Consider the following 25,928-nt stretch of genomic DNA (forward strand, 5'->3'; position numbering starts at 1 on the left):
GTCAACAAACGTTCACACAGTCAGAAACAGCTACTCCCAGATAACATCCACCACCAAGCCAAGCCCAGCTAGATAAGTGGCTGGCGGGGGGGACTGCTCCTGAAGGCACTCTGCTGTAGAGCTTCATCATGAGGAGGTGCAGCTATTGGCCATGGAAAGAACAGCAGACATGAGAACTCCTCCATTCGAGACTAACTTTTATCAACGTGCATATGTGGATTCATCTCAAGTTTAACAGGGTACTTTTAAAGGATGCTCATTAGTGAGAGTGGCTGAGGGCTGTATACACCACTTCTCTGACCAGTGGTGACTGAGAGTGAAGGGGAATTTGATGCCCTACATCAGACAGCTGAGATGTTTGGGCTGCTGGAAAAAAAAAAAACAACCCAAGAAAACAGCAACAAAAAAAAAAAAACAGCTGCTCTAAAGCCCCATTTGCAGTGTGCAGACAAATCTAGAGGCTCAACCACAGAGCAGGCAAAAATGTCGCCCAGTGACTAAATTAGAGGAACTGACTTGACTTGACCAGAAATCAACAATATTTCAGTAATGTAGAAGCAGCACGAGGGTGTGTATCATATTGTGTCTCGTTCTTTGACATATTTGCTGATTTTCTAACTTCTTTGGAAACTGAACTTGGAATCGTAAACTTATAATTGGTATGATTCATTTAAATGGTCATGATGTCCATTGCTACTATGCCTGTTGCTAAAAGGCCCGGGGGGGGGGGGGGTGGTTAGTTGGTGAAGCCCGTGCTGTCACATGCCACGCCACCCGCTAGGGCTGTGCAATTCATCAAAAATCTAATTGCAATATGGCCTTGAGCAGTTTTCAGATCCCAGGAAGACCCGATGGAGACGAATGATCTAAAAATGAACATTCCCTCTAATATCTATAAATATCTACCATACCGCAACAACAAATTCCGTCACAATAATCACAATTAGACCTATTTTTCCTAAATCATGCGCTTACACCACCCACCTCCATCAGTAAATTCTCATTATCGGCTTGTAACTCCTAGATTTGTGTGGCCTTTACCTTTAAAGTCTCAAACCGAGTGCTAGAAATATTGACGATCCATGTGCGTAACCACTGTTGAGGCAGCGAGGAGGAGTCAATATTACGAGCCTGTTTTCCAGACAACTACAGCTGCATGGCAAGGCTGGAGTCTGTTGGAAAGCAGGAGGAGTGTGATGGCTGATGGGGTTGGACATATACACACAACACATGCACGCACACTTGTCGGCTGCTCCGGCTCTGTGTATACTCTGGGTCTCCTAGCTGCAGAGCACAACATGGCCGCAGGGTGTGCACCGAGGCGACCTTAGCGTGGCCACGTAGAATGTGTCCCCTGCTCTGATCTTCTCGCCATCAAAGACATGAGCCTGTTTGCACTCCCAAACACGAGAGGCACCTGGCATGCAGCCCAAAACCTTCGCTCACTCTGATGAGGGCAGCCAGGGAAAGAGAGGGAGGGAGTGTGTGTTTGTGTGTGTGTTTAGTTTAACTTCACAAGCGTCTGATGTTGTTACACTCATTTGAAATGCTTCTTCCCAGTATTCCCAACACTTGAGTTGGTTTGTGCTCTAGAAGAGCACTGAAAAGGTCATTTTCTCCGTAACACCTCTCTCATTTGAACTTTTAAACTCTACTTAGACATGAGGACACAAACTAAAAGGTCTTGACTGTGGATAGAATGATGATCTTACTGCTGATCCTGCCAGATGAAATAACCAAATCTTTAATCCATGTCGTAAAAGGTGAAAGCTGTTTCCACATTTTTTGATACTTGTTTAGGACTTTTATGTCTCTAGGAGGCAAAACATGAGCAAAATGAGCACTCGCCATCGAGCTATGACTGTAGCTTATTAAGAACCTTTTAACTGAACCACTTTTGTCCCAATGTGAACGCAAAACTGAAGTTCAAAAATGTGTTCTGTGAACAACAGCAAGGTGGTCCTGTTTGCTTTAACTTCACTCTTCTTTTCCAGTGTCTTTACTGTAATGCTGACAGCTGAGGCTGTATTTGCAGTATTTTATGTGGCAGTATTTGCCACTTCAGCTGAAGCTGCGGCATTAGGCACAACACATATGAGTGCGAGGCTAAAAAGGCAGCGTCAATGAATAACCAAGAAGTCTGCGCACTCTCCTCAAGCCACAGAAGTTTACAGCAGCTTTTGCAACTGCGGGAGCCCTGATGAGGATCCAAGATGGACTGAAACATTGAAACTCTGTGGTTTGGAGTGAGTCTACAGCCTTCTTCATTCGTCATTTCGGCAGTAGTTGCAGACATTAACCAAATTTGATGTAAGAAGTAACACATATGTTCCACAAAACCAACCCAGTCAGGCCCAGTAATGGTCCACACTCTTCCCTCAGCTCACATGCAGAACAGCCATCTATTGGTGCTTCAGATCTGGTTGCCAGGGCACCATGCAGGGGCCGTGACAGCCTGATCGCAGCCAACGTTCATCTTTGATGCCTGAAGCCAAACGAACTTGAAGCCATGCTTGGACCAGATCATGAAGTATAACTCACATCTGTAGTCATACAGATGTGTGTTTGTACGCCCTAGTTTGATGGCGTCGGCTCTTAACCACTTCTTTAACTTTCAACTAAAACTCAGGAAAAATTGTAGTGCCTCAAAATCCGGTTTAGTGAGTCAAGACCTTCAACTGATCATGAGACCAACTTCTTGTGGGTCCCCGTGGACTAAATCCACTCTGCAGGTAGGTGCCAGATCCTGTAAAGTGTAACGCTTGTATAACAGTTTTACTCTGATCCCTGCCGTGCTGGCAAACAAACACATACACATTTTTGCTCCTGTGTTGACCCAGTTTAATTATTAATTATTCTCTCCAATATTTCTCAACACTATCAGGTTAGTCAGGGCAACCTTCTAAGCGCTCACTTTATATGAGAACGGTATGTAAATGAACTGAAATTACAGCCCTGGTTTTTTTTTAAAGTCACCTAAACCTAAACTAACACTTAAATTTGATGCTACAATCACGATGACTGCTGAAAAGAGAATGTAGCCCTGTGCACTGTACTGTACACCCATCATTCTTTGTCTCTACATTGCCGTAATTAAATTTTCAGAATGAATGAATGTCGTCTAGATTTGGCACAACACTAGGTAGTTTAATCAACTGTACAGACAAGATTACTGACAGTGTAAATGCTTTTTAAGGGTGCTTTAAACAATACTGCCTTCAAAAATGGATCAAATACAGCAAAACTCAGTCTAAAATTGATTTTTATAATTTGAAACATAATGTTTCAGAGGCAGATTGACTGTATTTTGACCTTTGATGACAGCCATTGCAGCACTTGTACTTATTTTTTGAAGTTTTAAAACACAAACTGTATTGAGGAATTATATTAAAACAATTCCCATGATTCCCGTAACATACATTGTTCTATCAGTTTTAGAAGAAGAAATATAGGCCACATGTTTGCTACTAACCAGCTTTTACTTTAGTTATAACAGCCTGCAGAGTAATGGCCTTAGATGGACCATGCACTCGAAAGCCAGCACACACACACACACACACACACACACACACACACACACACACACACACACACACACACACACACACACACACACACACACACACACACACACACACACACACGCAATGTAAGAGGGGATTTCCACCGCCTCCACCCTGACACAAGGACCTTTCTGATCAGCACTCACTCAGACAGACTCTGGGGCGGACAGGAAAACATGTAGCAATAAATATGTGCAATTCAGTTCAACACAAATACTTGTGTACTACACCTCAGGTATAATGTCACATTACTGTGCTCACACACAGACATTTAAACATGTACTTTCCATGTGAGAGTGCCAGCATACTTTTATAATGTAAAAGGAGGGGTATTTCCTACTCTTGCTAAATTAACAGAGCAAAGGAACACAGGCGCTTGGCTAATTTATTACCACAACAACATATAATTCATATTAGGTGAGTTTCATATTCAGTGAAACACATTTGTGGTTCAGACACAAGAACCCCTTAAGATCTGGAAGTCATCATAGCTTTGGTCAAAGTTTCAGAGATGCAGTGTTGTAAACGGGACTTTAATGGAGCTCCAACACGTGCTGCAAAGTCAAGTGTCGCACCAAGCGTCACTCCAGCCTGCCCTCCGGTGTGGACCATCGCCCGTTGAATGACATTGTTGAACTGGTGAATTTGCCCATCATGAAAGAGGATCCTGATTGATTTCCATTTGCATTGTTTCCACGGTGCTGCCATGCAGCAAGGTGTTTAGAGGTCGTGGTCACTTTACGTATTTTTCTGCTATCACCCAGTTCTACTTGTTTTTGGGAGAATTGTCTGTGCATGTGGATACAGCTGAAGCACAGAACAGCACATGGCACACACTGTTAGGACATGTATGCCCACAGGACATCAAACCAAAGCAGTCGAATGTGTGTGTGTGTGTGTGTGTGTTTGAAAATGTATTTGCGTGTGAGTGTGAGACAGCTGGATCTGTCATCCTCTCATGGGGATAGAGTCAGTTTCCTGCCTATGATGTGATGGTAAATGCAACAGAGTTGGAGGGCTGTAGTGCATTATCAGCAGCCAAAATCTATCTGGCATTGTCGTAGTGTAATCATCAGCAAAAATGACCTACAGGCACTGACACATCTCTCTCTCTCTCTCTCTCTCTCTCTCTCTCTCTCTCCCCCCCTCTCTCACACACACACAGGATGAAGGATCAGTAGGGGAAACTCAAGCTCTTTCCTCTCTTACCAATTTATGTTTTTAATTTATTGACCGAGTATTCATCATGCAGACGTCTAGCTTTTTGAAGGTTGATGTGACGCAAACAAGACCACACAAGCGCACATAAAAAGAAACCAAAGTTTGACGTGGGGCGGTTGGCAGGGGTGCCAGGTTCCTGATTATGAGAGAGAGAGAGAGAGAGAGAGAGAGAGAGAGCGCTATTCTTTAAAGTCATCTCTTGTTTTACGAGAACCAGAGAACCAGATGATCTAAATACATCTAAACAGTTACACAACACTTTCTAACAAAGACCAGAGATGGTATGGGGAGGCAGCGGCCTGTTAGCACTGCTATTCCACTTCTTGCAAGTCAAATTGTGACTTCACATGCACATCATTAAAAAAAAACAAAAACCATCATGGACATTGTGAAAGCATAAAATAACTGAGATGATGGAGTTTTAATGGAGTATTTCTATGAGCTGGAGTCTGATGAGCGACAGAATGAGTGTCTTGTGAGTAAGAGCTGGTTTATCTGATTTAAAGGAAGGAAAGCAAAGAGTATCGTCATGGATGCTAGCAACATTTTTTTTCTAGTAGTTGTGAATACTCTGGGTTCACCCTGGTGACCCGTCCAGGGTGAACCCCATCTCTCGCCCAATGTCAGCTGGGATAGGCCCCAGCCACCCACCCCACCCCACCCCACCCCTGTGACCCTTAACGGATAAGCGGTATAGAAAATAGATGGATGGATGGAAAGTTGTGAATAATTAAAAAGGAAAATATATGACAATCAGATTTACCGCTTGTGAAATGGTAGAAAAGCTACAATTCATCCATGAGTTGATTAAAATATTGGATAAATCTGTTGATTACATTTGAGGGTTTCCATGTTTTTAAAATTGGGTTTAAAAATCCCCTAGCGTGCAGCAGGCTTAAATGTACCGCTCCTGGGGACATTATCAGTGTGTTTTCCATGCAGTGACCCTCTAGCAGGGTACCATGACACACTCTGGATGCTGACTCACAGCTGAAGTCTGCTGATGCGTTTCAAAGCAATCAAAATCAAAAGCAGAACTGCTCCCAGTTTTTACACTTGATTTTGTCATCTCAAAAACTACAAGCGTGTATGTTTGTTGTCTGTGGTGAATGAATACATTCATGTTTTCTGCCGGATAGTCGGAAATTTAAAAGGAGGAAGCGGAGATCTCCAGCCAAATTTAAGACTATTGTGAAGGATTTGATGTCTGTCCTGAACTCTTTTCAATATGTTTATTCTGTTTGACAATAAATTGTTTGCAACTTTTTATGCTAGTAAAAGTGATCTCTACAAGGACTTGAGACCGGTAACAAGAAAGGTTTGACATTTTGGGAGCGTGCGTGATCATGTAAAGCTGTCCATCAGCCTTATATGTAGCGGAAGCTCTCATCTTAGATTAGCATGAAGACCCTTCAGGGTTTGAAAGTTAGTCAGGCTTTGAGCAGAGTAAGAGATTAGCACACGTGCATGTCTAAGTAAACCTCATAAAACAGTAGTCGTGGTCAGGTTTTGTTTTTGTTTTAAATTGCACGTAAATATCTGTTGTATTGGCCTTAAAAACAAACAAACAGCTATTTAAACACAATGAAAGCTGCGTCCCTCTGACGCGTGACAGTCAGTTCTGACCAGAACACCTCTCACCTCCTTCTGGGACTTGCTCCTCTCCTGCCTTCTGCTGGGACATGGTGTTCCACGTCCTCCCCACAACATACACATCCACACATTCCTGTCTGATTTACTAATGAACACAATGGGAAGGCAACTGGGTACATTACAATTTCAGCCAAACGCAAAGAGTGTATAGAGATCAAATCATCGAAATCCAGGTGGAATGTTAAATGCGCTCATCATTTAAGGTACCACCCGGCCTGATTATATGCATGTCCTTAGTTTCAGATGGCAGCTGTTTCTTTTTTTGTGTACTTGCTGGTCCTCTGTTTATTTCGGCCACGTCCAATTAGATAGATTTCATCAGCTTTATGACCAGTTTAGCTTCTGCGCAACTATTCGTAGAAAAATCATGTGACTCTGAGAATGAAACAAACCACTTTCTGCAATTTGGCAATCGTTACACTGCCATGTTCAGATGAGAATGGCAAATATCTCATTGCCAAGATTAAAGACCCCCGGCAGCATTAATCCTTTATTTTCCAAATGCGGCTGAACCACAAAAAGGGCATGTTTTTCCATAGTGTTGCCGCATAAATTAGATGGTGGACATTATCTCAATGAGCACATGATTCCCACATGTTTTTCACACACATTCAGAGTGATTTACGCACATGGGAGGAGAGAAAAGGAAGCCGGGAGACGGTCTGACATCATGGGGGTTCACTTAGGCCTGAGGCATCTATCACAGTCTCACACATGATTTCTTGCTATCCGGCTGTCATGTTCTACTAACGAACTTGTGCTGTTTCTTTCTCTCGCTCACACACTCTCTCTCCGATAAGAGAGAAGACGTCAATGATGTGTCCTATCAGCAACTCTGCTTGGAGGACCAGCGATCTTAACATTGTCCTGTCCTTGAGCTGCACCCCCCCCCCCCACACACACACACCCTGTGACTCTCTTCATCTGTTTTGACTCCTGCTTTCTTATTATTTTTATCCCTTTCACTCCTTCTTAAAACAGCGTCCCACTCCAACGCTTAGCTTTCTAAACACACTGTGTGGACACACAAACGCACAGCAACAGACCAGGCTTTGTCTGTGTTACCTGAGCTGAACTCACACATTGGGAGCAACAGAAATGACCGTGCTGAATGGGCCTCATTGTCAAGCTGACTGGCATTTGCCCCTCAGATTGATTAGCAAGGATCAGAGGAGCCATGAACCCCAGTAAGCTACATCTGTCGCTGTTTGTGCTACCTTTATTTTCCACGGTAGTGTCTAGAGTTACAGTTAGTGAGGTTTACTGTCGGTGCAGGAGTGGATCTGATGTCAGGAGTGATGACAGATTTCTAAAAACCTTTGGAAAACCTCTGCATTGCCTGAATGGGACAGCATGCAGCTGCTGCTGAGCAAGGCTCAGCTTCTACAGAATCGGACAAAAATAGCACATGGCTGACTTTGATTGCTTTATTGAATATGACTTTTAGATATTTCACCCATGCTCCACATTCAGGGTGACTTTATGGATCCGCTGACCCAAATTACAAAGAACACTCTCCATAGCCACGCCTGTAGTTTTAGAGATATTGGCCCAACCCAGTACCAGTGAAAGTAAACGGTATTTAATTTGCGTTTAAATCAGAAGTGGAAAAGAAGAAGGCTATTCATTTACAGCAGAGCAAGTAAAGTTACTGATGAAAAAAGATGCACTGAAGTGCAACGTCAACATTCTTCTATACTCTTGACAAAGGCTCTGGAATATCAAGTATAAAGGACATTTCTACTGGCCGTTTGTGTAAAGTTACCTGAACGTCACGTTTCAATTTAATCTAATCTATCTGCTGTGTCTATGTGTTGCTGTCCCATCCGCCTTGCTTGGGAGGGCGTGCACTCATGTCAGGTTGTCAGACAACTAAATACTCAAGTGAGGTGCGGAGGCTTGAAACTTCTGGCTCCCACCTCTGTATTCAACACAAACGTTCGTACCAGAGACAAATTGTTCCTGCAACGCTCCATAGACCATAGAACACACTAAAAATACTGGAAACACATTCCACCAAAACAAAGTAGTAGTAAAAGCTTCACAGTGAGGTACAGGGTTCCTCTTGAGTAACAAATTCATGGAAAGCAAAGTTGCTGCTGTTGTGTTTAATGATTTTAATACTTTGAGCCTCACTGACTGATTCAGGGCACCGACCTGTTTTTGCAGGAATGACCAGTTTTGGTGTTAGTTTTTATGCAAACAAAATACCAAAAAAAAAAAAAAAAACCCACAAAAAAACGCCACTGCATCAATTAGCTCTCTATGCCAGGACTCACATCACTTTTAGAGCTTTTAATCCAAACAATGAGGAAATAAACAGTCTCAAAGTAGTGATATGAAACGTGACAGGCTCGGTTCATGAGTCATGCTTCTACTGGTTCTTGGCTTTGATATCTAAATAATTCTATTAGAGCCAAGCAAGTACCCTTGCTAGTTTTCCAGCTGTTGTTGAACTGCGGTCAAGAAAAACACGGCTGTCTCATTAACGTTATCTTCAGCGTGGAGGCCTTGAAAGCGAGCCCAGCCAGACCGATCCAGGTGGAAAAAGAGCAGACGGAGCGGTGTGAGGAAACACACGGGGTTCGATGATGAAGGGGTTTGCGTGCAACGAAGGATCCGAGTCTCCAGTAACATATGAAGACCAGCTGAGACAAACCTCAAATGACCTCCAACAGCATGACTCCTTATGATGGTTAAACAAGTCCAAGTCAGCGTCTCAGCGTCCATGTGTCCCAGACATGTGCAAGTAGCAGACGTACACACAAGGGCACTGGCGAGCGTGCAAACCATGATTGATTGTGTTTGCAAATATTGGCTATGTGAAACTTCCTGATTCAATCACGATAAAAGAAAAGTTTCCCTCGAAATAATAACTAAATAGCATGTGGTGTTCATGGCTTGACAGTGGTTTCAGAGAAAAAACACAAATATCTGGAAACTCTGGGTCCTCCCTCTGCCAAATAAAAAGATCAACCACACTACTGCAGCGTAATCAGAACCAAACCACAGTTTGGCCAGCTTGTTTTTTTGCTGATAATAATCAAAAACTGAAGTGGCGTTCTTGTTGAGTAGGTTTTGAAAAGGCGGCTTTCTGTCCTGTTTCACAAAGAGTAATGGTGATTTCTTTTTTTTTTTCGTCCCCCCTCTGGTGGGGAGGGGTTCAAATGCTTCCCAAATACCCAAACAAAAGGGCCTGTCTGTGAGGCAGAGTGTTTGAATCCATCTGTACTGAGCTGAACAGGCCTGCTGGCAGGGGAATACTTCAGGGGAAGGGCAGCAGTCTACTTTATGACTGTGCTGACGTCAATGGCATAATTCAAATACTTTCAGAGCACATGCTTCCAGCTTTCTAAACCTGCTCTCTCTCTCTCTCTCTCTCCCTCACTCTTTCTCTCTCTCTTTCTGTGGCAGGCAGCAGCTAAAACCTGACATGGATTTGGACTCCAGTGAAAAGAAAATAACAAAAACAACAACTGGAGTGGAATCCTGTCATGCTGAAATAGCACAAAACCACACGGCATCCATTTGCTAAGCCCTCAGTCGTCATGAGGGCAACTGACAAGCTGACACATCTTTGGAAATTCACTGTACATTTGCTTGAAGAGTGTTTATAAAGAAGACCTTTGAAATTTAACCGGTCTTTGGGACAACAAGCACATTTCGCCGGATGGGTAATTTTGTGAGAGCAAAAGAAAGAAGGAAGTGAGACTAAATTACACCCAATTCTTTGAAGAGCTATTCTCTCTTACTTGAAGAAGGAAGTGACACAGATTTTTGGTGAAGTGATGCATGTTGGCATTACAGTCAAACTGCTACGTTCTACGAACAAAAACATCCTCTTGATTAATACATGAAAACACCTACGTTCAGAGTTGGAAAATTAATCATTAAGCTTTCAGCCAATAAAGTAAAACTGTGAGAACCTCATGGGCTCCAACATCCACCAGGGTGGAGGAAGCAAACATTGCTCACACTCACTAATTGGTTTGTCCGAACACATAGACATTTTTAATTTCTGTTACATGATTTATGTTTTTGGACTAATCCCTTTAAAACTGTATTAGATTTCTGGAAATCCTGTAAATGACCCCTCCCCCTTTATGCCTCAGGGACTCCCAAAATATGGACTAATTTACAATTATTTAGATGATATAATAAGCATCGAGTCACTTGAAATATTTCAAGGAAAAAGAAAACAACGGTCTTTTTTCACTTTGTTGCAGACATGATATCTTTGGGTTTTTTTGTACTCTCTTTTGTTGTACACTTTCCTGACATTTGAAGCAGCAACAACAATACGGCAGATACGTCGATGGTGGTGATAATCATTTCTAGTGACCATGCACATTACACAATCCCTGGTAATCTAGTAAACCTAATTTCCTTTGGAGGTTACTTGAAACAGGGTAAACCTGCACAGACCAAACATGGAAAAATATAAATCTACATGCAAGTAAAAAAGATAAAATCAACAGGCCAAACTTGCTCTTTGCTGTCTAAGTTCTTCTTGGTAAACCACTTAACACCAGACGCTGATTGCCCACAAGTTCAAATGACATCACGACATATATTCTGTGACAAACAAGGATGACATCAATGGCTGAAACAATGGACTGGCAAACAAAAACAACAACCAAATAGTTGGTTTAGTTTGTCTGCAAACCAAACCAAATTGGGCGTTTTAAGCGATCTCACAATTTTAAACTAAGGCAGCTAAACTACTCAACCTTCACAATTGCGACAATAACTACCATCAGTCGAGTTTTGGTGCACATTGTTCAAAGACTGCACTTTTTGTGACATGAAGTATGATTCCTGGCATGCACGGCAGGGATAAACAAAGGCAGGAAGTTGAATTAATCTCTGTTCCAAGATCTGGTTTGTATAAAAGTCTTGACCTGAACTGATATTTGTGGTCTTTGCGATTCAAACAGGCCTGGAAAACAGAGAACAACTTAAAGAATTGAACCCAAGTTCCCTCACAAGTCGGGAAATGTATAGACCTGCCATTTGAAATGTGTTCTATCAGACTTATTAATCTTATATTTATATATTCAATTATAATTCTTAAGCACTGAGGCACAGACACGGACACATTCTCTGGACCTCCCTTGGCTGGGAGCTGCTGGCCTCTGCCAGCGTGTATAGCGCGCTCTGGGTAGGGTAAATATTTGGCACTGCAGCTTGTTTATGACACTGGAGACTTGTGAAGCAGTGGCCAGGCCTGACATTTTTGGACACATTTCAACACTGGAATTACTTTCAATTAAACCATGAACTCACCATGACCACAACAGAGCCTTACGTCTGACTTGAAAAATTCTTTGGAAATAAAGAAACAACAACAACAGCAACAAAAAAAGATAACTTACTGTGATTGTGGCATTCACAAATTTAACTCAGAGGGAGTCGCTCGCTTCACCATCAGAATGTGATCCATTAGGTCTGATGAGATCTGGAAAGCCTAAAAGAACCTTCCAGTGTAAATATGCAAACAGATTTACCTGTTGGCAATGAGCCTAATGAGCATTGTGTGAACTGGTGGTCAATGCTTGAGTCTACGACCTGCTCATTTATATGCAAATCAGTTGCACCATAGCTGTCAGCACGCATTTCTGTATGCAAACTGCGTACAGCACATGTTCTCCAGCCTTTGCCACATCCCTTTAAAAAAAAAAAAAAAAAAAAATCCAGGGCAAACCTTGGAAATAGATTTTTCATAGCTATCCAGTCCACCTGTGTCAGTTCTGCTGAAAGCCTCGATATGTCTGTCACTGCGCACGGAAACCTCAACCCTCTTAAAGCTCCTGGGGCACCAGACGGACACCTGAGACAAGAGGGCAGAGAGACTAAAATGTGACCTAATGCTGGACAAGGCGTCACAATAAGCCGACACCTTTTAACATCACTGGAGGACATGCAGACACATGTATGGTTTACATATGGCCCCCCCCTCAGACAAAGCTCAGAACAAGACGCCCCCCTTACCCTTCCCTCTATTAGCGATCGCTTCTTTCATTATGTTTTTTTGGTCCCACTGACAGGAAACTATGTAACCAAGTTAGCCTATTTTGCTGTAGAACGTAAGTTTTAAGTACATTGAAAAGATAAAAATGGTCTTTCTTGACTCATTTATTGGTCTCTGATTCTATTTGAGGGGAATTTTGCTGTTTTCAATAACATTCTACCAAAAAAAATCCCAACGTATCTCTTAACTTTCTCTTTAAACTTCTCACCATGATGATCACATGATGTCCTTTGATTACTTTCCCCTCGAGCTGCTCAGCTGAAGCTGTCTGGCTTCCACATGGAGAGTCCCGCCTCACACTTCGCAAACCTCTGCTTTAAGTAAAATTGCCAGTCTATGGCAATTTGAACCTTAAATTCGGCCCCCGTGGATCAAGCACAGGTTACTACTTTTGGTTGGGTGTCGAGCTTGGAGAGGGTCTGAGACTGTCAGGGGCAGGACGAACAGAGGAGAGTGGTCGAAGAAGTCATTAAACTTCATTTTGCTGTCACTTTTCCAATTTCTGAGTGAGAAAGAGCTGAACAGTACAGCAAAATATTAATCCAAACTGCAATATGGGTTATACTACATTGCCAGGTGCTGTATTTGCTAAAGGCTAAGTCAAAATTCCATTCTAAATGAAGTACTGTGGCATTGCATTTATCCTAAGGGGTGTTCTACAGACAAGAAAAAAATCAGATAATATAGATGTAATATAACATCTATAAGATCAATGCAAATATAACACCATTACACTTCAGTAGGATTTTATGGTCTAGTAGAGTTTTGGAGTGGAAACTGTCAAAACTAAAACCTTACATGGAATCATCCTGGTACCCTTCCTGCACAAGGAGGACTGTATAGTTTATCGTTTGTATTTGTGAGCTCAAACGTAAGAGATCATTTAATTTACCATGCACCATGATGGGTAATGGTATAGGAGGTGCACATCTGACGCACGTGCAAAAATGAATCCTATGCGACTCTCAAACTGAATAAAAAGCCGTGCAAACGAAGCCCCCAAACCACAACTGAGGGCAAGTTCAGAGGTCAAAGAGTATAGCAGTGGCACTGACATATAGCGAGTCTTTCCATCGCCCACCATGTGGCAATGAGCTAAGCTCTTATGCAACAAATTTCCAGTGTACAAATAGGCATAGACATCCCTCCCTATCTTTCTCCCTCTCTCTTTGAGGATCTGAGCAGCAGCCAACTCATCAATCACTGACAACAAAGAAAATACGAAGAACCCGATTCCTGGAAAGGAGCAAAGGACAGGAGAGCGCATCATTTTTAAAACACTTGCGCAACTCTTTCAGCTGAATAACAGGGCACTGAATAAAGACAATTAATGAATCTTAATGACTCTCTCCGAAATAAATGAGATATTAACAAAACCAATGTTGACAAAAATCAGTACATTTTATTTTAATCACGGCACTTGTACTTTTTGTACTTGCTTTCCATCCTCCCACTTCCAGCATTAAGTTCTGACTGGACAGAGAGTAAATCCAGCTGTATAATGGCTAGTTTATATATTCTGGTTAGCATAGCCATGGTTCTGCTAACTTTGCACTCACCAGCTCTGTTAGAGTGACACTGGAAAATGTTTCTCTGTATGCTAAATGTCATCGCTGCAACAGACGTAACGCACCTCGTCTCCCGGGGAGCAAAGAGTGACCGTGCTGGAGAAGATGACAACCAGCCAGCAGACGGATGAGCCAGGCCAGAGTGCGAAGGCTCGACAACGAGACGCCAGACAAAGTGAAGACTCAGCCCAAATGAGTGCGTTAACTTTTAGTGTTTATAGTGCTTTGGCAGCTGGGACGCTGTGTTGGTCTACGTGGTCGCGACAAAGTAGCAGGAAGAGGCAGAATTCTGTTATTGCTACTTTGGGCATTTTATTTCTTTTTTTCATCTAAATTTTAGTGTGCATTTTAAAATAATTTTGTGCTTATTTAACTGGACTCCACGCCTTAAACAAATTGCTATACAAGATATTTTTATGACTCTGCACTGGTGAAATCCGTAGACCGGAGGCATCATGTTTTTGGGTCGTCAATCTGTCTGTAAGGCCCATTTTCTTGTGATATCCCTGGTGGGTCTCATTCAGTTCCAATATCCACTCGCAGATCACCTGAAAAGATTTTACCAAAGGTCAAAAGTCACCTCTCTAATGCACACTTAGATTCAAGGAATAGCGGTGGAGATAAACTCGATCTGCTTGTCATCCATCAATGTTTTCAGTGAAACCAACACTATTGTCCCACTATTTACCTTCCTAACAATGCAGGCTAGAATATATCCAGAGTGTTATTTGGTATTAAAGTCCAACATTGACTAAATGAGCCTGTAACATTCTTGAATCATTTGACAGGAATAAACTGTCGATACACTTTCAGATGCTGTCATAGATATCCTGCATTGTACAAGTCAAACCACCTGGCCAACAACAGATAAACAGACAGACAGATATTGATCAAACCATCCCTCACTGACAAAATAACACCATAAAGTATAATCAAATCACAACAACAACCCCTTTGAAACATGATGAATAGCTGAAAGGTACCATGGATTCGAACATTTCACTGTCGCTGGAACAAAAGAGCACAGCTTTGGAACTTTAAACCTGACATCATCACACTAAAGCTTCATAAATGATTAACGAGTCACTTGTTTCTCTTATGAAATAAAGTTTGGAAACGTTCCCAAATTTATTTACAAAAACCCCAAAAAAAACCAGTGAAACAAAGACGACAATGGCATGTAACTAAGAGCAGATACGTCAATCTACCGAACTATAAAACCCTAACCGCCCCCCCACCACCACCACCAAGCCCGCTTGTTTTTCATGTAGAAATATCTAACTGAGATTTTCCCAAGCTCGTCTCCACAACAAGTAAAAACAAAACATCCTTTATCTCCACTGACAGATTGGTGATATGGACAGAGTAAGTCAACTGAGATTGCGGTGACTTGACACTGTTACGCATTTTACAGACAAATGCTTACTGTAGCCTGTATGATAAAGGAGCTCTGGTAGAAAATATTGATGACGTCACCATGTCTCCAAGAGTCTGAACATATAAACAAACGTTTAGATCAGAGCGGAGCGGGAGGGTCGGCGGTTTGAAGGGGGGCTGAGATATTCCTCACCTCCTGTCTGAGAGCAAACATACAGCTATCCACATCACTCACACACTCCAACACACACACATGCACGCGCACACTTGAGGGAAGAACACACAAGATGAGCATTACTCAAAGTAGTCAAACTTGTATACACATTACATATTAAAGTAGCGAGTCAGTGCTATTGGGAGGACAGTTTGATGACTGTTGTGGTTTAATCCAGAGCCACAGTTCCCGCTCTTCTTCTGAACACTAGTCATGTTTCCAGAATACTGGTTTGTGTTTGACACATAGTGAAGATGATGTTAATAATGTCTGGACGGGCAGTGTGGCTGGAAATAAACAGAGAGCAGCCAACTTGGTATTCATCTCTATTTCAAACGACATCAAGTATGACAAAATGAGTTGTTTGTCATTGCCCGCTACAGCCTGCCGCATTAGAGGATTATTCAGTGTAAAAACATGGGAGACCACAGACATGATGCGACAGACTGAAACTGATTTTTAACCTTTAATCATAATATACAAGATGAAGGACCACACACTGCGTTCATCCTGAATGATATCAGAGTGATGAATGGAGGGACTCATGGAGGCGGACAGACGTCACAGTTGCGCTACTCTGTGTGCAAGGCCTTGCATCGAAATGCAGGAAAAAAATTTCAATGACACCGTGGCTGGGAAGACAAGATGATTATGCATTCGATTTTGCAGCTAAAGCTTGAGTGAAGTTGGAAGTTAAGTTTTATTGTTGGTCTCAAACTCTAGCTATACTCCTGCAGGACTGGGTACGCTCCTGTCTGGTAGAGAACATTGAGATCGTGTCCGTAAATCTCTCAAACTATACCATCATAAATGTGTTCAGATCAGCCTTGAATCAGGACCACCTCTCCAATATGTGCACCCAGCTTAAAAACGACATGTTATGAAATCCAGCACCCGTATGGACACAACAGCGTCGACTCACAGCTCCTCATTAAATCAAATCAGCGAAAATGATTTTCAGAGCTCATCTGCCTCTGCTATTCTTGAGGACGGTCTGATGTGTTTGGGGTTTTCCAGTGGCCGAGACGAGACGACAAACAACATGATTTGTTGCATGTCACCACTGGCCATCCCAGCTCTCCCTCAGCTTTCAAATAAAAGCACATTTTAATGTTATTGGAGCAAAGGTACAGGCTGCCTCTGTTCAGCTGAGGAATAAACTTTCACCCTGACAGCTGAGCAATAAATCAACAGTTATTCTACCATTCTGCGGCTACAGCCTTCCCAAAATGAAAAGAAGTGAAGGAATAACTGAAAGCGGGCTGAACATCAACACAAACAAGTTTGCGGTTTGAGCGCGTACCACATTCCAGTTTGGCATGTTGAGCCAGCGTGTTTATCTCAAGGTCAAACGGTGGGAACATGCGACAGAGGAATAAAGAGCAATGAAAGAAGTTGAGCTTCAGCGTCTTTAGCTTAAAACAAACAGCGAGCTCTAAGTAACCGAGCTTCATCACAGCCTTTTTTTTTGTTTTGTTACACTGATTACATTTGTTAAAATTTAATAGTGTTTGAGGACAATCGAGTGAAAACTGGACCAGAACCAAAACAGGTTTATAATCTAATGTGGGACAACCATTACACTGAATTTCAGAAATGACGGTAAGAATTCTGGATATATTTGATGATTTCTGACATCATGACACAATCCATGACAATGAGCACTGCAGAAAGTTTCCCAAAACTGAGTAGCGTTTTTAAAAAAAACAAAAACAAATAGTAGCATCATCGTTAGAAGCAACCATAGTTCAACATCTCATGACTGGAGGTCATTGAATTAACTATCCTCTAGAAATAAACCTTTCGCGAGGAGAAAGAGTGTAAAGACATACATTTCTGACTTTACACAGAAATACGACAAGTTGATAGCACATCTGGACATCTAGAAGCTGTTGGCAGTTTGTAGTCGCTGAAAATAATGTGCAAAAAAGGCTGCGAGCCAGAGTGAACATAAGACAGGCTTGAAATCTGCACCAGATTCTCTCAAAGCCAAAAATAATCCACGATTCAACTGTACAAGCGGCTCTTGCTAAGTTCAAATGCGTACGATGGCTCGATCCGCTGCAGCCCCATTAGTGAAGCAACCTGTCACCGTGAATAGTGGCGTCATTCGACGACGCTGCTATGAGGGGATCATTGTGTTGAATCAACTAAACACAAAGGGTCCGTTTGAGTATAAACGCACACATTACGGCCGAAGTGTGAGAATGAGAGATCGGCACTCGATGGAGAGCTGAAACGGATAATTCGTGAACCACAGTCAAGCACCTTGCACACAAGCACCGCTATCATGATGACTCTGCCATTGTTCTCACCCTAAATGAAACGAACATGTTTGTGCTACAAAGCACACTTGCCATTTGTTATAAAATCGATGCACCAACCTTATCGTGTTTGTTTTTCATTTGGCTTCTACACCTACACCTACATTTAGAGCTCCTTGAGATAACCTCCCTGATGATTGGAGCCATGTGGCACAGGGAGGTTGACTGATGACATTTACTGGGGCGACACAATTTTGAGGAAATATCAAATTGTAGTCACTTTGACTGGGATTAGCGTGAGAGAGACAATTCATTTTTCCATATTTTTTTTTCATTTATTGAAAAACTCGTGAAAATGATAATGATGTTATTGTGGTGGAGAACTGTGTCACATAAATGTGTGTTCTGACATCTGGAGGCAGGACATCTCTGCAGCACAACCACCATTCACTTTAGAATGGTGTTGTGAAACAATACTCAATCACAATTTTGGGATGTCATGAAATAGGCCTAACATAAAATAATGTCCACAGTTCATCCAAATCCTGCACCATCTCCTTGTTTCTCAAAGAGAAGGGGATAAACCATCTTTAGCCTACGTTCTTTTGTTGATATATGACCATTTGGAGATTTAGCAGGTTCAGAGGTCAACAGCAACAAGGGTCAAAGTTGAAATAATTTGAGGGAAGAGCACAGTGCCAACTGTCGGTGGTATTCTTGCTGAGTTGGGTGCAGTTGCTCTCTCGAGCGCAACAGCAGAGCCAACAGTGATTGATTTTCCCCTGAGTGTGTGTGTGCGTGTGTGTGTGTGTGTGTGTGGGGGGGGGGGGGGGTAACCAAACACTAACCTAACAGACCCAAAAATCAATGTTTTACCAACTGAGGACACAGCTTTTTGTCTCCGTCCGTGCATGCCGTCTCCAGTTAACTGGTGAGTCCCCCCAAAAGTGGCTGAAGTCAAACACAAACACACGCGCGACACTAAACAGAAGTGCGACAGACAATAGCAAGCAGCTTAGAGGAGCTCGGCACACGCAGGCAGACTGTTCACTAAGACAATATGAACCTCACAGTGTGGCGCAAACACTGGATCTCTGTCCTTTACTCAGAGAGACAGACTGAAGGTAATATAAACAGTCTTATCTGTTATCGTGAAGCACAGGCTCTTCTCTGATTTCTCTCACGATATCCATTTTTTAAAAAACGCATTCCAGATCAGCAGCATGCACATTTATACTGCACGTGCTGACTTGTACAATACGGTCATCTGGTTATAAGTTAGAGCTGACATTAGTGTGACGTCAGTGACAGAAGACCAGACGAAACACACTTATCTTGAAGGAGAGTAAAGCTTTCACTGGCTTTGAACAAGACGTTGAAGATCATTTTTGGTTGGTTTTTGACATTTAATACAGAAAAAGTACATTTCAAATCTTTACAAATCAGCACAACTCCCTTACGGGTGTGCCTGAAAAAGAAAAGAAAAAAAGAAAGTCAATGGCCATTGTATTGTATGTATTTCCAGATCAGTTGGTTTCATTGGACATTGGCAAGCTGTTTTCATAAGTTTGTTTTACCTAAGGAGAAACTAAACAAGCAGCTTTCCTCAAGACACATGTCGTGCAGATGAAGGTTTAAGACCAACTTGTGAAGCAAGGTCGGGTTGAGCTGTGAATGCAGTAATGACAATGTTTTCACGCTGGGCTTTGTGACGCAGGTCAAGCCCTGTCTGCTCTTTGTCTCTCTGTCACGCCAAAGGAACTAATTTGTCCCTGGAGAAGGATGGATGAACTGTTGTAGAAAAGAGCCTGCAGAGTTTGTTTTTTTTAAACACCTGGACGAAACTGTGTGTGCGAGTGTGTGAGGAAGTCTCTGCTGTCCCACTGGCCTGTTCCCTCATTACTGACACAATCCTGCCCAGCACTGACTTCCTTCCATGGAGAGAAAGGTGTGAACATACACACTTCATCCATTCAACATTTGATGGGACATTCTTATGATGCAGCGGTTCTTAATAAACACATTTATAAGTTGTTCTCTGCTCATACATCTGCACGCATGCCTTTGCTTTTAATAAATAAAAGCAAAAGTCCTGACATCTCAGTGGTGGGACGCTTGAAACATTTTGAGTTTTCACATCCTGTTGCCTCTTGTTCTCTTACTGTTACAAACCAGTCCGGTGTGTACAAACGCTCTGGATTCTGTCAGTCGCACCTCAGCAGAAGGAGCTAATAAATATTCTCGGAGTATTCTCTGCATCGGCAGTTCAGTGACATTCAGGACATTTTATGTGTTCGCATGGCAGCTTGGTGGCTAGTTGTTGTTTTTTTTTAGCATGTCTGTGTGTGAGGTTAACATGGCTGCTGTTTATTTAGTCTTTCTGGGTTCATGTGAATGCTATAAATAATGGCAAACTGATATGTGGAGCATTTGCTGGTACTCTTTTACACAGTGCTTCCTCTTAAGGTTGCACATAGTGGTGCATTCATGTTCAGATAACCCTAACCTGGACTGGCCTCAATATCTTAACTTCTTTGTCATCCTCTCTAAGGGAGAACACACACTTTCAAATCCAGACCGACCACAGCGAGACACACCACTCTACCTGTGCCTGGGCTTCAGTCACATCCCACCTGACCTCCGGTAGTGTTTTGACCCACAATGCAGGTTGAGGGTGATACACATGACAGGTGACGTACGGACTACAACCTGACAGCTCACACTAACACTATGCACAGAGATTCCACCTGATCCTGACAACCAGCGACAGCTGAGCTCACTATTGTTAACTGAACAGCATTTGGCCAGAAGCTGCAGGGTGTCCTCTGTCCCCAATACTGGAAAAAGAGCTTTAGATTGTTGAAAGTTACGTTTCGTGGAAAATTTATTGTTGTGACCATTTCACAGAGGTGCTGCAAAACCACAAAAAGAAATGCTGCAAAAAAACAAAACTACACTTAATTCTAGTAAAAGGAAAATCCATCAAACTTAAAGAAAGTAAACTTTGCTTCTTGCGCTGTGAGATTTTTTTTTCCAATAAAAAAATCTCAACGGGGCATTTGATTCTTGCAATATACAGTATAAAAAAAAGATTCAACCAATAAACACAGTTTCTGAGTGAGATTTCTTGAAAACCCTTTGAAATGCTACTTGCTCAAGTGTAACGAGATTTCGACTAAATTACTTGATACGACTTGGTGTAAAACCAGGATGAAAGATGAATGTGAAACAAAGGGACTTTATGCTGCTCCTCTGCAATGAGACCTCTCCTATCTAACTGTTTATCAATTAAATGAGGTCTTTTTCCTTAATGTGAACATACATTGATGCGGTCCAAGCAGCATTTCAACGAGCACCTGAAGAGTTGCTGGGAAAATGTACAAAAAAATACCAATATGCTGTCATCTTGGCGTCCAATGAACTTTCACCTGTAAAGGACAGTTTCTTAGTGCCCACTGGCAGCTCAGCAGTACACAAACACAAGTGTTGATGCTATGTGATGATAAGGAGCCTCTGCTTTTCTACCAGGAAGAACAAAAAAGAAAGAAAAAAAACCACAGAAGCACCACATGAAGAAAGTCATAGATTTCCCATCATCTCCTCCTATCTGATACTTGGAAATACACACATAGATGCACGTACACACACACACACACAAACACGCTGAAACTCCCCCTAACAACAACTTGCCTAACCTCACAGAGCTGACAGTCACTGTTTTACTGACTGTCCCAGTTGCAGACTTTGACACACACACGCACACACGCACACACATTCATATAGTGAGGCCGGCATGCACAAACAGCCTGGCCCCGTTTGCTTATTTACTTTGCAAAGCGTAGTTGCTGTAAATCAAGGGGAGGGGTGGTGGGGTGGTGGGGTGGTGTGGTGTGGTGGGTGGGGGTGCTACTCAACAGCTATCACAGCCCTTACTGTCAGCTGTCTGAGCCGTTCCAGTAAGAGAAACTTGAACCCTCCTAACCTCGCGTAAATTGTTTCACTAAGGTTTCACCTCCTTACCCTGCCCAGTGACCTGCACACTCTGCTTGGACACCTGAACCAGTTTGGGGATGAGGAGGATAGAAATATTTACAACTGGTAATAGTTTTGTTTTTAAAAGAAAAGGGAAACAGAAAAACTGATTCCTTATCATTTTGTCCTAAAACCTGGCCTGACAGCCAGACCCAGGAAGCAGAAGGATGCTGCTGTACTGGTGTTAAGCATCAGGCTTCTCTGCCTGCCTACTGAGAGACCATTTAAGTATCCGGGACCGGGAAGTAGTACAGAGGGCAGGTAACACAAGACAGCCGAGGACAGAAATACTGAGACTAGCTAGCAACATAGAGAGAAACAGGGCAAAAAATATAGGTGTCCTTTTGGAGACCTGCAGAAATGGGAGAGGAGTGAAATGACAGACAGGGGGTTATGGAAGTTGGGCAATCTATGACTGGACTTGGGTGAGGGCTGGGGGAAATGAGTGCTGCTGCCATAGCAACTGTTGAGGGTGGCATTATTTGGACATGCAATGCAGGGCACAAGGGGAGTGACAGAATGGTTGGTTGTCAGATACAGTATCAGTGACATTTAGACATGCTGGCCCTGCCATAATATCTGCTGGCACCGGTCGGGCATTACCTCACCTACCGAAGATGGCTTGCAGCCCCTTGGGGAATGTAGATGTGGCTTCTGATGGGGCCTGAGTCCAAATTCTAACCTCAAACATGTATGGACAGCTTGCAGGTGACAGCTTTGTGGTCATCTAATTTTTAGACTTGAACAGTTGTTTGATATTTGACAGATGTAACCAGACTTTGTAATGCAGTGTGTTAATTCTAGTAAAGTAAATGCCTGCAGGCTCATATGTGTGCCATGCGCAACCAAAAAAACAAGATAATTTAACACTAAAGACTGGTCCTTCAAATCTTGATTCACTAAATGAAAACAGAATTAGGACTTCAGCAGTATCACCACCTCTGCTGAGGTATTCAAATTTTGTGAATTTACACACTGAAAACAGGAACGCACTGGTCACACCAGCAGCTACTCGTTTCTATTTGAAGTCAGGGGGCTGCATCAATGAGAAGCCCCCGACAGGTGCACCGCTGTGGAAGGGCTACTGCTACTGGAGCCTCTCTAGCTTTAGGGGCTTCAGTCACATGTCAATGTATTATGAGGTCCTGGTGAATAAATGCCTGCTTTCCCATATGTGCGTGCGTGCGTGCAATGTGGTCTCTGAAGTGATACACAAAAGCCGTGTTTCCTGCTGCACATAGTCCTGATCTCTACATGAGGCTTCTGGGTGTAATGGAAAAGGCTAACGTGCCCCACATGTCCATAGCGCAGCAGTGATTTTGTCTGCTAAACTGCTAACTTCTGGATTAATCCTCAGATAACTGAGGATAAACTGTGGCTGCTGCAGGGGACTCAGATGAATACGGCTGCGTGGACGATGATCACGGAAATTTTTACATGTAAACCCAGCACAGGTGACCGACAGCGACATGAGAAGTGTTGGAGAGTTTATTTTAAAAACTTTTTTTTTTGTTTGTTTGTCATATGTTTGCTCACCACAAGCTCTTCATCTCAGCTCCGTTTCTGATTTTCACTGTCATACTACAACTTCTCTGACGTCTCAAGACATCCCGTAGCTCTCCTCTGCCCTCTCACCTCATCACTCCTCATCTCCTCCATTCATCCCTCCCTCCTGCTCAGTCTCCCTTGACCTCCGCACAGAGCATTCCTGCATGACCTGGACCACGGTTTGGTGCAGGGAGTGAAGGGTTGTCCAAGACCTTTATTAGATAATACACAGAGATTGATGAGGTGCCCCTCACTGATTTGTTTCATTTAAGCTTCTCCTCAATAGCAGCAGAGGAGAAGCTTAGATGAAATATATCTTATAAATTCTTCCGTGATATGACACAATTATGAATTAAAGGTGCTTTTTGTTTTTCTCTTCCAGAATAAGAAATTGTTATGCAGCTGAGAGCTGTTGATGGAAGAAGGCACATTCTTATACCTTAAAAGTTCAGGGAGGCAGCTGAAGATTCATTAGATTGGGTTTTAGGCTCATAAAAAATTAAGCCGTTTATGTTTTTATTTCTGATCTTGTTCTTGGCTGATCTCAAAAAGCAGAGCTCACAAGATTATTTCAGATATTCTTGGGCAAAAGACACACAATCTGGATACGACACAGTCCGATTAAATCTTCTCTGCTTGACTCAACTCTGACCTTGTTTCATTGAGACTCAAAACTGTAAACCTATATTTGGAAGATTTGTATTTTCAGGATGATCTTAATGATATTCCTGCAGCAGTCCAAAGCATTCATGACCAAATATAATAGCACAGTCTTTGTTTTTATGATAACCTAATACCCTGATAGAAAGATCCATCAACCTGTAAACTCTCAATGCCATTTACAGTCAATGTGTGTGTGTGAGTGTGTTTTCTTTTGCTAACAGTTCCACATTGTCAAAAACACCTTTCACCCACACAATTAACACCCACTTATTGTTTAATGTTGACCAAACAGCGGCTGAAATCTCCTGGTCTCACGCGAAAACACACGTACAATAGACGGGCAGCTCGGTGACACCTTTCCACACTACGCTGGGCCGCCAGACACACACATTCAGCATGTGAATAGAGTCGGGAGAGTCCAAGAGCCCTTTGCCTCACGTATATCCTGTATGATAGCGTTTCATCACAGAGGCTGACTAGACCAGGAAGTCGGGTCGCAGCTCAGTGAGGTTCTCACACCTAAATGTGTTTCAGATGGGACGTAATATTTCCTGACTGTGTTATGACACCATTCCACCAAACATCTGCTTTGGGTCATTGTCTCTAAACGACTGTATGCGGAAAATTTCGGACCTCACTAACCTGTTTGTTACGGTGACGTGATGATGGGGTTGTTAAAAAAACAAAAAAAACAAACAAAACCTCCAAAAAGAAAATGAGCCCAACCCAAATCTGTGTTAGTAATGGTTTGAAGAGAGCCACGCTGCCATGAAAGACTTCTCTTTTTCTCCTACACATTGCAAATGAAATGTTGTACTTTTTACTAGCAGCCTGTCAACTTAAACATGAGCTTTAGATGTCAGTGGTTGGAGGAGTAATAGAAAAACATCATGCAGAATGGGAACTTTAACGTTCATATTTGAGCAAACACAATTATCAAATACGTTTCTGCTTTTATTCAAATTGAATGGAGATGCTGACTTTAATCGGAGTACTATCTTATCAAGGTATTTCTACTACTTCTGACGTAAATGGCTCTATACTTCTTCAAACACATTTCTTGCAACTTTCAAGGGGCTCTATGTACACATCTACTTCAAATTTAAGGCTTTGATTCAGTTCAAAAATGATTTTCACACCAAGTGTCCACTTGGTGTATTTTTTGCCCTTACAGCAGCCTGAACAGTATTACTGCTAGACATAAAGAAACTCCGCCAGTTCTCCACTGTCACCGTCACTTCTCTGCTGTGCAGTTTTGAAAATAATGGAGTGTCTCGCAACACAGCGTTCGCTGCTATCAAAGTGAGTTGTCAGAATCAGTTTCTCTTCTGTAGTTGTTGACAGTGTTGATACCCCTACATGGTTTTGAATGGTCAGCGTGAGATAAGGGACACTGACGAGCCTGGCTGTGCTTTTGCATCAGTGATGGGAGTTAAATAGAAAAGAGATACTTCCTTTACAAAAACACATTTGTTGGCGACAGGTTTTTATCACATCTAGGATATCTGCATCATCTTCGCCTTTATCTTGTGGGAAAATACTTGTGTTGTAGTTTTCATAGTGTACAAGGGGGTGGCCCTGAACGATTTGCAGCACGAGCTTTGACACCTAAGAGTTAAGATATGTCGGACGTTCAATGTTACAGTGTGCACTGAATGTGCTGTAATGCTGCAACAGTGAAACATTAGAACTTACAGAGCATCACAAAGTGTAATCTCTTTCAAAAACACTCTTAAATGATCGTGAGTGAGGTTTTTTTCCCTCTGTAGACGAGTTGCATGACAGCCATCTTTG

At 42.4% G+C, this 25,928-nt stretch overlaps 1 protein-coding gene across 4 annotated transcripts in view; it reads right to left on the reverse strand.

Annotated features, from left to right (window-relative positions):
* The window catches only part of pde4ba (phosphodiesterase 4B, cAMP-specific a), a 155,897-nt gene that overhangs the window by 20,830 nt on the left and 109,139 nt on the right, over positions 1–25,928 (reverse strand). The window lies entirely within an intron of this gene.

The sequence above is a fragment of the Aulostomus chinensis genome, chromosome 14 (assembly GCF_037954235.1).
Source record: "Aulostomus chinensis isolate RoL2024-O1b breed Wild chromosome 14, RoL_Achi_v1.0, whole genome shotgun sequence".
NCBI classification, from domain to species: domain Eukaryota; kingdom Metazoa; phylum Chordata; class Actinopteri; order Syngnathiformes; family Aulostomidae; genus Aulostomus; species Aulostomus chinensis.